The sequence below is a fragment of the Anoplophora glabripennis genome, unplaced genomic scaffold, assembly GCF_000390285.2.
Source record: "Anoplophora glabripennis isolate ALB-LARVAE unplaced genomic scaffold, Agla_2.0 scaffold175, whole genome shotgun sequence".
Taxonomy (NCBI): domain Eukaryota; kingdom Metazoa; phylum Arthropoda; class Insecta; order Coleoptera; family Cerambycidae; genus Anoplophora; species Anoplophora glabripennis.
In genome coordinates, this window is record NW_019416926.1 from 736,591 (window position 1) to 748,442 (window position 11,852).

At 32.0% G+C, this 11,852-nt stretch overlaps 1 protein-coding gene across 3 annotated transcripts in view; it reads left to right on the forward strand.

The window, feature by feature from the left end:
* LOC108904790 (protein kinase C-binding protein NELL2-like) overlaps nt 1-11,852 on the forward strand; it is a 269,898-nt gene that overhangs the window by 145,657 nt on the left and 112,389 nt on the right. The gene's annotated exons all lie outside the window — the stretch shown is intronic.

Below are 11,852 nucleotides of genomic sequence, written 5' to 3' on the forward strand. Positions count from 1 at the left end.
GAAGCCGAACACCGAACTACATTGTTAATATGGTCCGCAAAAGCCAGTTTAGAATCAAACAGTATACCTAGATCTTTATAAAACGAACAACGTCACTAATCAGATCAGAATTTAAATTTGTCCCGCTTTTCGTGTATGAGACTATTTTATATTTAGATACATTCAGTTTCAATGAATTTGCGAAACACCATTCTTTTCTCTTTTTTAAATCATTTTGAAGATTACCACCAAATAATAACTTTTGACAGATCATATCAAATGTTATATCATTAATAAAATTAAGAATAAAAGCGCCCCTAAGTTTGATGCTTGTGGTACTCCTGATTTGGCGTTTATTATGTGTCAGTACCAAATTTTAAGTCGGTGCTAAAATGAAAAAATATTATGGCAAATTATTGATTAAAAAATCATTTTGATGTTATGTAAACAGTACGACATTTTTTAGCAGTTTTATTCTCTATCCGTTAAAATTTAGTTTTCGAAATAGAAGAGAAAGAAAGTACAATTATTTTTGTGAGTAGAATGACTGTCCCCGACACTTTAAATCTGAAGGCACACGCATACTGAGCACACGTGCAGTAATTAGTCAACTATTGGGTTACCTGAGAGAAAAGTTGGTTAGAAGATGACAAATAATAGTATTCGCTAGTAGTCTGAACGTCTGAACGTATAAAGCTTCTTAAGCTTAATCTATACAGAGTGATTTCACTTTAAATACAGAAATTGTAGAATTCATTACCAAAAAAATAGGAGTTTGCTCTATAAACTTTTTCCTGCGGGACTAGGTATTCGAGATACAGGGTGTACAAGATTTACAAAAAAATATATATTTTCTGCCATATCTTCATAATGCGCGGAATTGAATGAAATTTACTACAGCGTATTATTTTTTTGGTGATATGAGGCGGCACTTTCAGTAGTACGTCACTGGTTAAAGCCAGGTGTTTAATATTGTATTCAATAAAAGGTCTAATTAAGTGAATAATCTGTAGTAAATTTCATTCAATTCCGTTAGCGCATTATGAAGATATGACACAAAATATTTTAACATCCTGTATCTCGAAAACCGCACCCCCCCCCCAGGAAAAAAGTTTATAGAGCTAACTCTACTAATTTTTTGGTAATGAATCTATTCCTGCAGTTTCTGTATTTAAAGTTAATTCACACTGTATATTCTAATGATCCCTAACGAGTGAGACACTTTTAATTTTAACGGAAGTTGCATATATATGTCATACTGAAGCCAGAATTAAACTACATGCAAATATTTGCAGCGCTTACCCACTGACCCCCCGGTTTGCTCACGTTGAGCCAAATTTCCTTTGCAATACCGCCTCCAGATCAAACACGGTGGAACAATTTGGTAACTATTTGGCAACACGTACGAACTGTGTTGCCCAACTGCTGTAAAACATTTGGTCAGCGTGTGCCCGCCTTGATACCTGTCCTATTAGGCAGATGTAATGTCTTTTATTCTAGACTAGCATTCATTATAACTGGTTCACATAAAACTTTAGATTGTTTTATTTAAATGTAGGTATGTATTAAACATTTAGAACTAACGTAAAATAATAGTGGTCACGTTTAATGCAATGTTGGCGAAGTAATATTATGATTTGCCCTTCTGAAAAATAAAATTGGAAAAGCAACCCTTGTAGTATAAAACTCGGCCAGGTGGGTTTGTTGTGACGTGTTTTTTCCCTTGCTGGCAGATGTAGCCGAAAAAAGTTTCAGCAATAGCAACATGTTTTGAAACCAAGTTTGAAAAATTTAGAATTGTACAAGTCATTACAAAATATTAAGGACATGAATAACTAAAAGTTTAACTAGACACCAAATTCCTTACACAATATTCTGACTTTAAACATAAATATTTATACAGAACCCTCATAATTGTTTACGACCTCGATGGTTTAGGAGCTACGTAACCGCCGAGCTTAGGCAACCCAGCATTGCACTATTGGTAGGTACTGGTAACAAAAATTCCCTAAATCTTGGCATCACCAATATTAATAATTCGTTTACAATGTATAACGATAAACCGTTACGTCTACGCTCGAGATAATGCTGATTGGTTGAATAGAATCTCGTGAAAAATTACACCAATCACAGCCGATGAAACAGAATATTATGTTTCAATGTAATCTTGATCTTATTATTTTACGTGAAGGAACTAAAATTGCTGTTCCAAACAAAATTACTGGTAACGGGCTTGTAATCATTTATGAAGGTTTTTATCCCAATCAATCTGTTTATGACAAAAATACTAGGAGCAAACGGACTGTGCCATTATATTCAAAGACAGTCTACAGATATATGCTTATATGTTTTCTACTCGAATTTACCATTAATTATACACCAGGAAAATTAGCGAAAATAAAAGAGAAACTAGAAAAATGTCCTATCCGCGAGATTATTGTAAAATTGTCTAAAGGAACATAATACAAGACATCTCTCGTCTCGTGAGTCAAAAACTTTTATTAGCTAACTTTTCTATTTAAACAAATAAGTGAGGAAAACAGTTTTTTCACTTTGCAGGGAAAACCATCAATTTTAGCGAAAAGTGACTCTCAGACAGCTTATAGGGAGTAAAATTATCTACAAAATGAGACTGGTTAAATTAAAATCGGTTAATAAACAAAAAAGTTATTGCAAAAAAACAAGAAAAGTGCCCATTTTTTAATTTGTTTATAACTATCGCATTTATTGTTAAAATTTTATAAAACCTATGACAAGTTGAGGGTTTTGTCATACTTTAAAAGTGTGCCAAAAGTGGGCGCTGTAGGTGCAATAGTTTTCGCACAATTCTATTTGTTTATAGCGGAGGCTCCAAAAGTTATGAACTTTAAGCCTCTGTACAGACGTTAATTTTCAATCAAACATGATTCTGAAAGCGTCATTGTAATCTTAAAGACGCAATTAAGCGACCTATTAAAAAATATCACCGTTTTTTTGACATTAACATTCTCAAATTGTGCATTAAAAAACCGTGCGTTTTTCGCTTATAAACAATTTGAATAACATTGTTGCTATTTATGCTATCTCACCGAAAATAGGTGCAATGGATAGCTGGAAAAAAAATACAGTTTTAAAATAAAAAAAGTGCCCTCTACGACCAACAGGAGCCAAGATAAGAATCTTTTTTTAAAAAATCGTAGCGCAATTGTTTATAAATATTAAGACTTGAATTTTTCGCAAAATAAAGTTTACGACGTAAACTACGATTTCCCGTGAATTGCATTGAAAAATGTGGAAAATTAACGACTCACGAGCCCTTTAAAGAGAAGGTACTCGCTAAGTAAACTGTCCGGCGGCCGGCGGCGTGGTGGTGGGGGAAGTGCGCGCTGTAAATTTTGCAATATCTCGGCTTCTATTCATCGTAGAACTTTTTTTTTTTTTTAAACTGGGGTAGCTCGACGAAAAAATAACAATGGGCATATTTACGAATTCGTAGAATAGCCCTGAACCCCAGAAAAAATGCATCTTTTATAATTAATTTTTTTTAATTTACAAAAATGTCACAAAAATTATTGTTAAACGAAATATTAATTAAAATTTCAATTTCGGAATTATTTTACTATTATTAAATAAATAAATGAAGCTATCGTTCATTTAAAAAGTTATTTCTTTTACATATTAAGGCAAAGTAAACTTGTTTTTTCAATATTTTGTTAACTATTTAATTACGATTTAAATATAAAATTAAAGTAAAAATCCATAAATTGATTAATATTTTTTGAATTAATTTTGATTGATTCAAAAATTGTTTTGTATAAAATTAGTAATAAATATAATAAAAAAAATTTATATATTCAAATTTCAAGAAGTTAAAATTGTAATTTTATCGACCGCATTATTTTTATTGATATTTTTTAATTTTGAGAATTTTGCAATAAATTCAAATGCTTTTTATTCTTTTTTAAATCTTTTAACAATAAATAATTTGAAAAAAATGTGTGGATTTTTACTTTAATTTTACTTTTAAATCGTAATTAAATAGCTAACAAAATATTGAAAAAACAAGATTACTTTGCCTTAATAATTAAAAAAATAACTTTTTAAATGAACGATAGCTTCATTTATTTATTTTATAATATCAAAATAATTCCGATATTGAAATTTTAATTAATATTTCGTTTAACAATAATTTTTGTGACATTTTTGTAAATTAAAAAAAATTAATTATAAAAGATGCATTTTTTCTGGGGTTCAGGGCTATTCCACGAATTCGTAAATATGCCCATTGTTATTTTTTCGTCGAGCTACCCCAGTTTAAAAGAAAAAATAAGTTTCTACGATGAATAGAAGCCGAGATATTGCAAAATTTACAGCGCGCACTTATTTGAACTTTGGATTTAACTTTTCTCGCGCGCGCGACCGCTTGGACGAGCTTCCCCCACCACCACGCCGCCGGCCGCCGGACAGTTTACTTAGCGAGTACCTTCTCTTTAAAGGGCTCGTGAGTCGTTAATTTTCCACATTTTTCAATGCAATTCACGGGAAATCGTAGTTTACGTCGTAAACTTTATTTTGCGAAAAATTCAAGTCTTAATATTTATAAACAATTGCGCTACGATTTTTTAAAAAAAAATTCTTATCTTGGCTCCTGTTGGTCGTAGAGGGTACTTTTTTTATTTTAAAACTGTATTTTTTTGCCAGCTATCCATTGCATCTATTTTCGGTGAGATAGCATAAATAGCAACAATGTTATTCAAATTGTTTATAAGCGAAAAACGCACGGTTTTTTAATGCACAATTTGAGAATGTTAATGTCAAAAAAACGGTGATATTTTTTAATAGGTCGCTTAATTGCGTCTTTAAGATTACAATGACGCTTTCAGAATCATGTTTGATTGAAAATTAACGCCTGTACAGAGGCTTAAAGTTCATAACTTTTGGAGCCTCCGCTATAAACAAATAGAATTGTGCGAAAACTATTGCACCTACAGCGCCCACTTTTGGCACACTTTTAAAGTATGACAAAACCCTCAACTTGTCATAGGTTTTATAAAATTTTAACAATAAATGCGATAGTTATAAACAAATGAAAAAATGGGCACTTTTCTTGTTTTTTTTTGCAATAATTTTTTTTGTTTATTATCCGATTTTAATCTAACTAGTCTCATTTTGTAGATAATTTTACTCCCTATAAGCTGTCTGCGAGTCACTTTTCGCTAAAATTGATGGTTTTCCCTGCAAAGTGAAAAAATTGTTTTCCTAACTTATTTGTTTAAAAAGAAAAGTTAGCTAATAAAAGTTTTTGACTCACGAGACGAGAGATATCTTGTATTATGTTCCTTTAGACAATTTTACAATAATCTCGCGGATAGGACTTTTTTCGAGTAAAAATTTAATTTGCTTGGTCATTATTATTTTATAAACATTTTATGCAAAAAATGCATTTTTTTTAGTTTTTTGTTTTTAAATCGTAAACTAACCAGGCAATCCGAATGCTGTGCAAAGTCAATTTGTAGAAAATCGAAATACGAATAAAACGAGAGGTCGATCGATCCGATCGGATAATTAGATACGAAGAAAACCCGGAAAAATCTTTACTCCGCCATTTTTTAAGTTGTAGAGCTGATCCTGTTATTTGTATGTACTTGAAGTGTGCAGAGAGCAAGCGCTATCGGACCATTAGTTTTGGCACAATTGAAATTTGATTGTTTTTGGAGCATTATTTTGCAAAATTTCTGGATGCGTTGAAGGTAGTCCGATTTTAATTTTTGAGCCGGATTTTAAAAGTAGAAGTATAATACTACAAAACGTATATTCTAATTTTCCGAAAAAATGATGTGAAATAGGTGAAAAATTCCTCAAAACATGCTCAAAAACGAACGAGCAGGCAACACGGTTCAGTATTTTTGGGAAAATCGGGAGATGAGGGCAGTGGATATACAGGGTGTGCCATTTAACACTCCCGCAGCCAATAAAAGGAATGTCGAACTAACGGGAAGACTAATATTGTGTATTAGTGCTGAAGGACGTAATTTTGAACATTTATAATAATCTTTGTTTTAACTTACCTCAGTAACTACATCTACATCTCCGTTATTATTTTAAATACTTTCAATTACTTTTTCTGTAGTTGATCATTTGATTTTTTTATTCTTAATTTATTGTTTGTTGGTTAGTATGTGGTGTAAATAAAGCCATTATAACAATATTTTAAAAGAATACTAATTGCTTTCAACGTTGAAAAAAATGAATTATTTGATCGATACAAGAATGATTACGCGTACTTATTTTACCTACATTTTGAATAATTTGTTATATAATGTAAAGATAATTTGTAAAATGAATAAATGTAAATAAATAAATATACAGGATCATTAGAAAATTCAATCCATCTGAATTGAGTACATATTTTTATCTAGTCTATAAATCTGATATTAAGATTGCCGGATGTAACAGATACTTAAATTTTTTTGTGTAATCTCGCTAGTGTCACTGCTCTAGGAAGAACAGTTATTAATTACTTTATGATGTAACTAAATTTTCTATCTGCATTTTATTGTACACTTTCTGAGCTTAATAAGTCTCATTAACTGGTCACGATGCAAATGAAGTCAATAACCTAATCTAGTTAAATTATTTTTTGAATAGATACACATTCCTATAATATTTACAGGGTGTTCCACCTAAGAGGGATTCTGCTGTAAAATTTATAAAAAAAATGGTTTTCATAAAAGTTGCCTGGAATCATGTGGGCCCTGTAAAGAAAGTGTTTTTAGCTTTACAGGGTATTTCATTTCTTGTGGGCGTTACATAACTTTGTTATTTTAAATGAAACACCCTGTATATTATTGTGTTTTTAAATTCCTTAGTTAATATTAGATAGAGTTTATTAAATTTACATGGTGTTTAAAACCTACCGTTTTCGAGATAATCAGTTGTTTTTGAAAAAAATCACAATTGCAGCTTTCTAAATGGGGCTAGATAGCGTCTAAACCGTAAGAGTTACAAACCTGCAGTTTTCACAGTTCATTTTGGCATAAATTACTGATATAAGTTTGTTTGGTTTTTCAAAAACTGTTCAACATTGATCAGCATGTCTGGCGTAATTTCTTGATACATATAGATTCATATCTTCCGCGGCAGTTGGTGATGTAACGTAAACTTTGCTTTTTATAAATCCCCATGAAAAGAAGTAGCAACTTGTCATATCTGGACACCTTGAAGGCCAACTCACTGGTCCCCTGTGTCCAATCCATCTGTTGGGAAAAGATTTTGTAAAAACTGACGAACCGCCGCGGTATTGTGAGGTGGAGCACCATCATATTGCATCCACATTCTTCGAATTGCAGCTAAAGGAATGTCGCCCAACAAATCTTTTAGTGTTTGTTAAAAAGTTTAAATAAACTGCTCCAGTTAAATGCTGGTCAAAAAAAAAATGGTCCAATGACATGGGTTCCCAAAATTGCTCGCTACACGTTCAAAGTCCATCGTTTGCTATGAGTTATCCGGAATTGGTGAGGATTTACTGTGTCATAATAATGGCAATTATTTATTTTTTTTATTTATTTATTACTTCCAAACAGGCAGCAATGCCTAATTACAAGGAACTTAAAAACAGAAATATAAGATAATTAAATAATACAGCTTGAAGATACATAAATAACCTAGGCGTATCAACAAAATTTCAAAATAAATAAAATTATGACTATTAACGAAACCATTTGTATGAAAAGTAGTCTCATCGGAGAACATGACCCGTTTAAAAAAATCATCATCTTGATTTAACATCTCCAGTGCCCACTGACAAAACTCCAGTCTCCGCTGAAAGTCTACTTTTAGTAACTCTTGGTGTAATTGGATGCATGCGANAGTTACAAACCTGCAGTTTTCACAGTTCATTTTGGCATAAATTACTGATATAAGTTTGTCCATACTTATCTTTAGAAGTTTTCCAGAAAAATCAGATTCGTTTCTAAAGTTCGAAAAAATAGATACGCATTAAGAAGGCCTTGCAACACCACTTTTTTCTCACATTTTATCAGGCCTGGGACTGACAGTGTCAATATTTACTGGCATGTTTAAAAAGTGGTTTGACAAACAAAAGTAAACCACTAACAACAACTAAAACAAAACTCAAAACGAAACAAACTGGAACTCGGAACACAACAAGGAGAAGAATACTTACACCGCGGCTTTATAATCAATTACTCGAAGTGTTTTCCATTTTGATTAATACACAAATGAATTCGGTTTTTCAAAAACTGTTCAACATTGATCAGCATGTCTGGCGTAATTTCTTGATACACATAGATACATATCTTCCGCGGTAGTGGTGATGTAACGTAAACTTTGCTTTTTATAAATCCCCATAAAAAGAAGTAGCAACTTGTCATATCTGGACACCTTGAAGGCCAACTCACTGGTCCCCCGTGCCCAATCCATCTGTTGGGAAAAGATTTTGTAAAAACTGATGAACCGCCGCGGTATTGTGAGGTGGAGCACCATCATATTGCATCCACATTCTTCGAAATGCAGCTAAAGGAATGTCGCCTAACAAATCTTCTAGTGTTTGTTAAAAAGTGTAAATAAACTGCTCCAGTTAGATGCTGGTCAAAAAAAAAAATGGTCCAATGACATGGGTTCCCAAAATTGCTCCCTACACGTTCAAAGACCATCGTTGGCTATGAATAATCCGGAATTGGTGAGGATTTACTGTGTCATATTTTTTTATTTATTTATTACTTCCAAACAGGCAGCAATGCCTAATTACAAGGAACTTAAAAACATAGAAATATAAGATAATTAAATAATACAGCTTAAAAATACATAAATAACCTAGACGTATCAACAAAATTTCAAAATAAATAAAATTATGACTATTAACGAAACCATTTTTATGAAAAGTAGGCTCATTGGAGAACATGGCCCGTTTAAAAAAATCATCATCTTGATTTAACATCTCCAGTGCCCACTGACAAAACTCCAGTCTCCGCTGAAAGTCTACTTTTAGTAACTCTTGGTGTAATTGGATGCATGCGATAAGGATGTACTGTGCTGTACTTTTGTAAAATCCTATATATCAACGTTGTACTAATACAATTGCAAGGCCTTCTTGACGCTGTTACATAGTTACTTTCTCGGACTGTAGAAAAGAACCTAATTTTTATGGACAACCTAATATCAGTCGAAAGGGCATTCAATTTTGCATTCACCCATGACATTTAATATGGGTCATTTCATTTTCAACTCGTAAAATTATTAAATGTAGGTCTCAGTAATTCCGAGTCTGAATAACGTACATATTTTGCTCACAGATGACAAGGTAAAGTAGGTAATTTATGCCAAAACGAACTGTGAAAACTGCAGGTTTGTAACTCTTACAGTTTAGACGCTATCTAGCCTCATTTAGCGAGCTGAAATTGTGATTCCTTACATGGCCCACATGATTCTAGACAATTTTTATTAAAACCATTTTTTTACAAATTTTACAGTTACAGAGTTACAGAAGAATCCTTCTTAGGTGGAAAACCCTGTAGAATTGGCAAATACATTTATTAGAAGGTGAAAAAAACAGCCTTAATTCTACTACTATACAAGGTGTTCGTATAAGAACCGACACAGAGCAGAGGCATGTAGGGGAACTCAAAATATGATTTAACGCAACTTACCTTTATATTGCACCCTCGAGAAGTTACAGGCTTTGAAAGTGGGGTTTCAAATTTCGAAAAAAAAATAATAGGGCATATTTGAATTTAGAAATACCGAATTTGGTACACGGTGTGAGTGTACCAAGAGCATTAATTGACAATAAGTAGAGTTCAATTGAAGCATTGTAAAGGGTTGATCATGGATGATGCACCATTAAAATGTGTCAGAATTTTTTAACCCGTTGGCGGATTTAAATAATTATTACTTTATTATATAAGGACTTATTTCTAAAACTTCTCAAAAAACTTTGTCATTTTCAACAAGAACACGAATAATTAATAATATGTATTGTAGCTGTGATATTTAAAATCATCGAAAATTCAAAAGTTGGCTATGAATTTAAACGTCAAACGATCAGGAAAAAAGTTAGAATGAGAATAGTTTAATAGAAAAACAAAGATCTCAAACAACAAAAATAACATACAATTTGCAGTGATAAGGTATAGAAATTGTTCAAAGTGATCACTGTTTTCTCTCAGGCGTAAATTTATTCTTCGTCGAAAATTGAAGTCTACCCTATCCAGTAACTGTTGATTGTTTCTAATGAATGTGCATTTATCCGTAATGCGATTATACAATTCTGCTCGAGATGCAACTGGCGAGGAATACATAAATTCTTTTAACGTGCCCCAAAGAAAGAAGTCACATTTGATCGTGATCGTGGAGGCCAAACTTGTGGGCAATTATTGCCTCTTCTAATCCATTTATATATTTATACTGGTGGTTTTAAAAGTCTCTAGCATATTACTAAAATTTCTTATCAGTGCAAATTGCATATTCTTCTGTTCTTTAAGTTATTTGTTTTTCAATTAAATTATTCTTATTCCAAATTTTGACGTTTAAATTGATGATTTTAAATAACACAGCTATTATTAGTATTATTAGTTATTCGTGTTTATGTTGAAAAAGTCCATGTATAACATTTTCATTTGATACCCATATCATGGGGGTGCATAAAAGCTGTTTTACATTGACAATTTATTTATGAATTAATTCATGAAGTCGCTTCATCAAGAAATTGAACAAGTGTAATGCACCAAATCTGCTGTCAAATAACTTCATGAATTTATTCATCAAGTTCTTGACGAATTACAGCATGTTCTAATTTTCGTCAATTTCTTCGTGAAGTTCAGAAGTACCAACCCAACAGATTTCCAGCCTCAGATCATGTTATTGGAATATGTAAATAATTGTGTGGCGTCGTACTCGTTTTGCATTGTTTTTACTGATTTGTTACTTACAAAAACTAATATTTATGTAACATGTGTCATATACCGCTGTTGCCTTACTACAATTATGAGTGGAAAGCTGACAGTTTTGAAATGTACTTGCTTCTTTGATTTGTTGGTAGAACTGATTCATGCGTCAAAAAACTTGACAAAGTCTGTAGCAGTGTCATACCACACTGTTTACCAATAAATTCGTGAATTAATTCATGTAGAACTTCGTCAATTTATTGATGAATAAATTGTCAATGTAAAACAGCTATAAGAAATAACTGGTCCGCCATATTGGATTTAGAATGACGTCACTTAGCTAACCATGCATTATCATCCAAACTAAACGTGTATGCATAACTGTTTTAAAATTCAGTTGCAAGATTTGACCATACTAACAGGCAAGTCAAAAAGCTTGTAATAAAAAAGTCATTTAATTTCAGTAATTTATTGTTTACTGAGTGTTTTATGGCCGGGAAGCTTTCATTTAGCCAACAAGTTGACATGCTATTAGTATTAGGTTTCTGTGAAGGGAACTATAGAAGAAGTGTTGAAGAATATGGGAGGAGATTTCCAAATCGTATAATCCCCCATAGAGAAACATTTTTCAACGTTGAAATACGGGCTCGAGAAACAGGCAGCAGGTTTTCAGTAACACTCAAGAATGTGCTATTGCAATTTGGGCACAAGAGGAAGTACTTATTTTGAATACAATTAACGATGACTCACATCTACTAGAATTCTATCTCAAAAAACTAGTATATTTATTTATTTATTTATTTATTTATTTATTTATTTTGGATACACCATTCCACAGAAACAAAATTCCAGTTACGGAATGGGAGTACAAAGAATAATTACAATATAGAGAAATAGAGAAATACAGGAAAAAAAAGAGATTAAACCTATATAATAAGTAAGTATAAAACAAACATGTGACAAATAACATGGAGAAGACAGAAAAATACG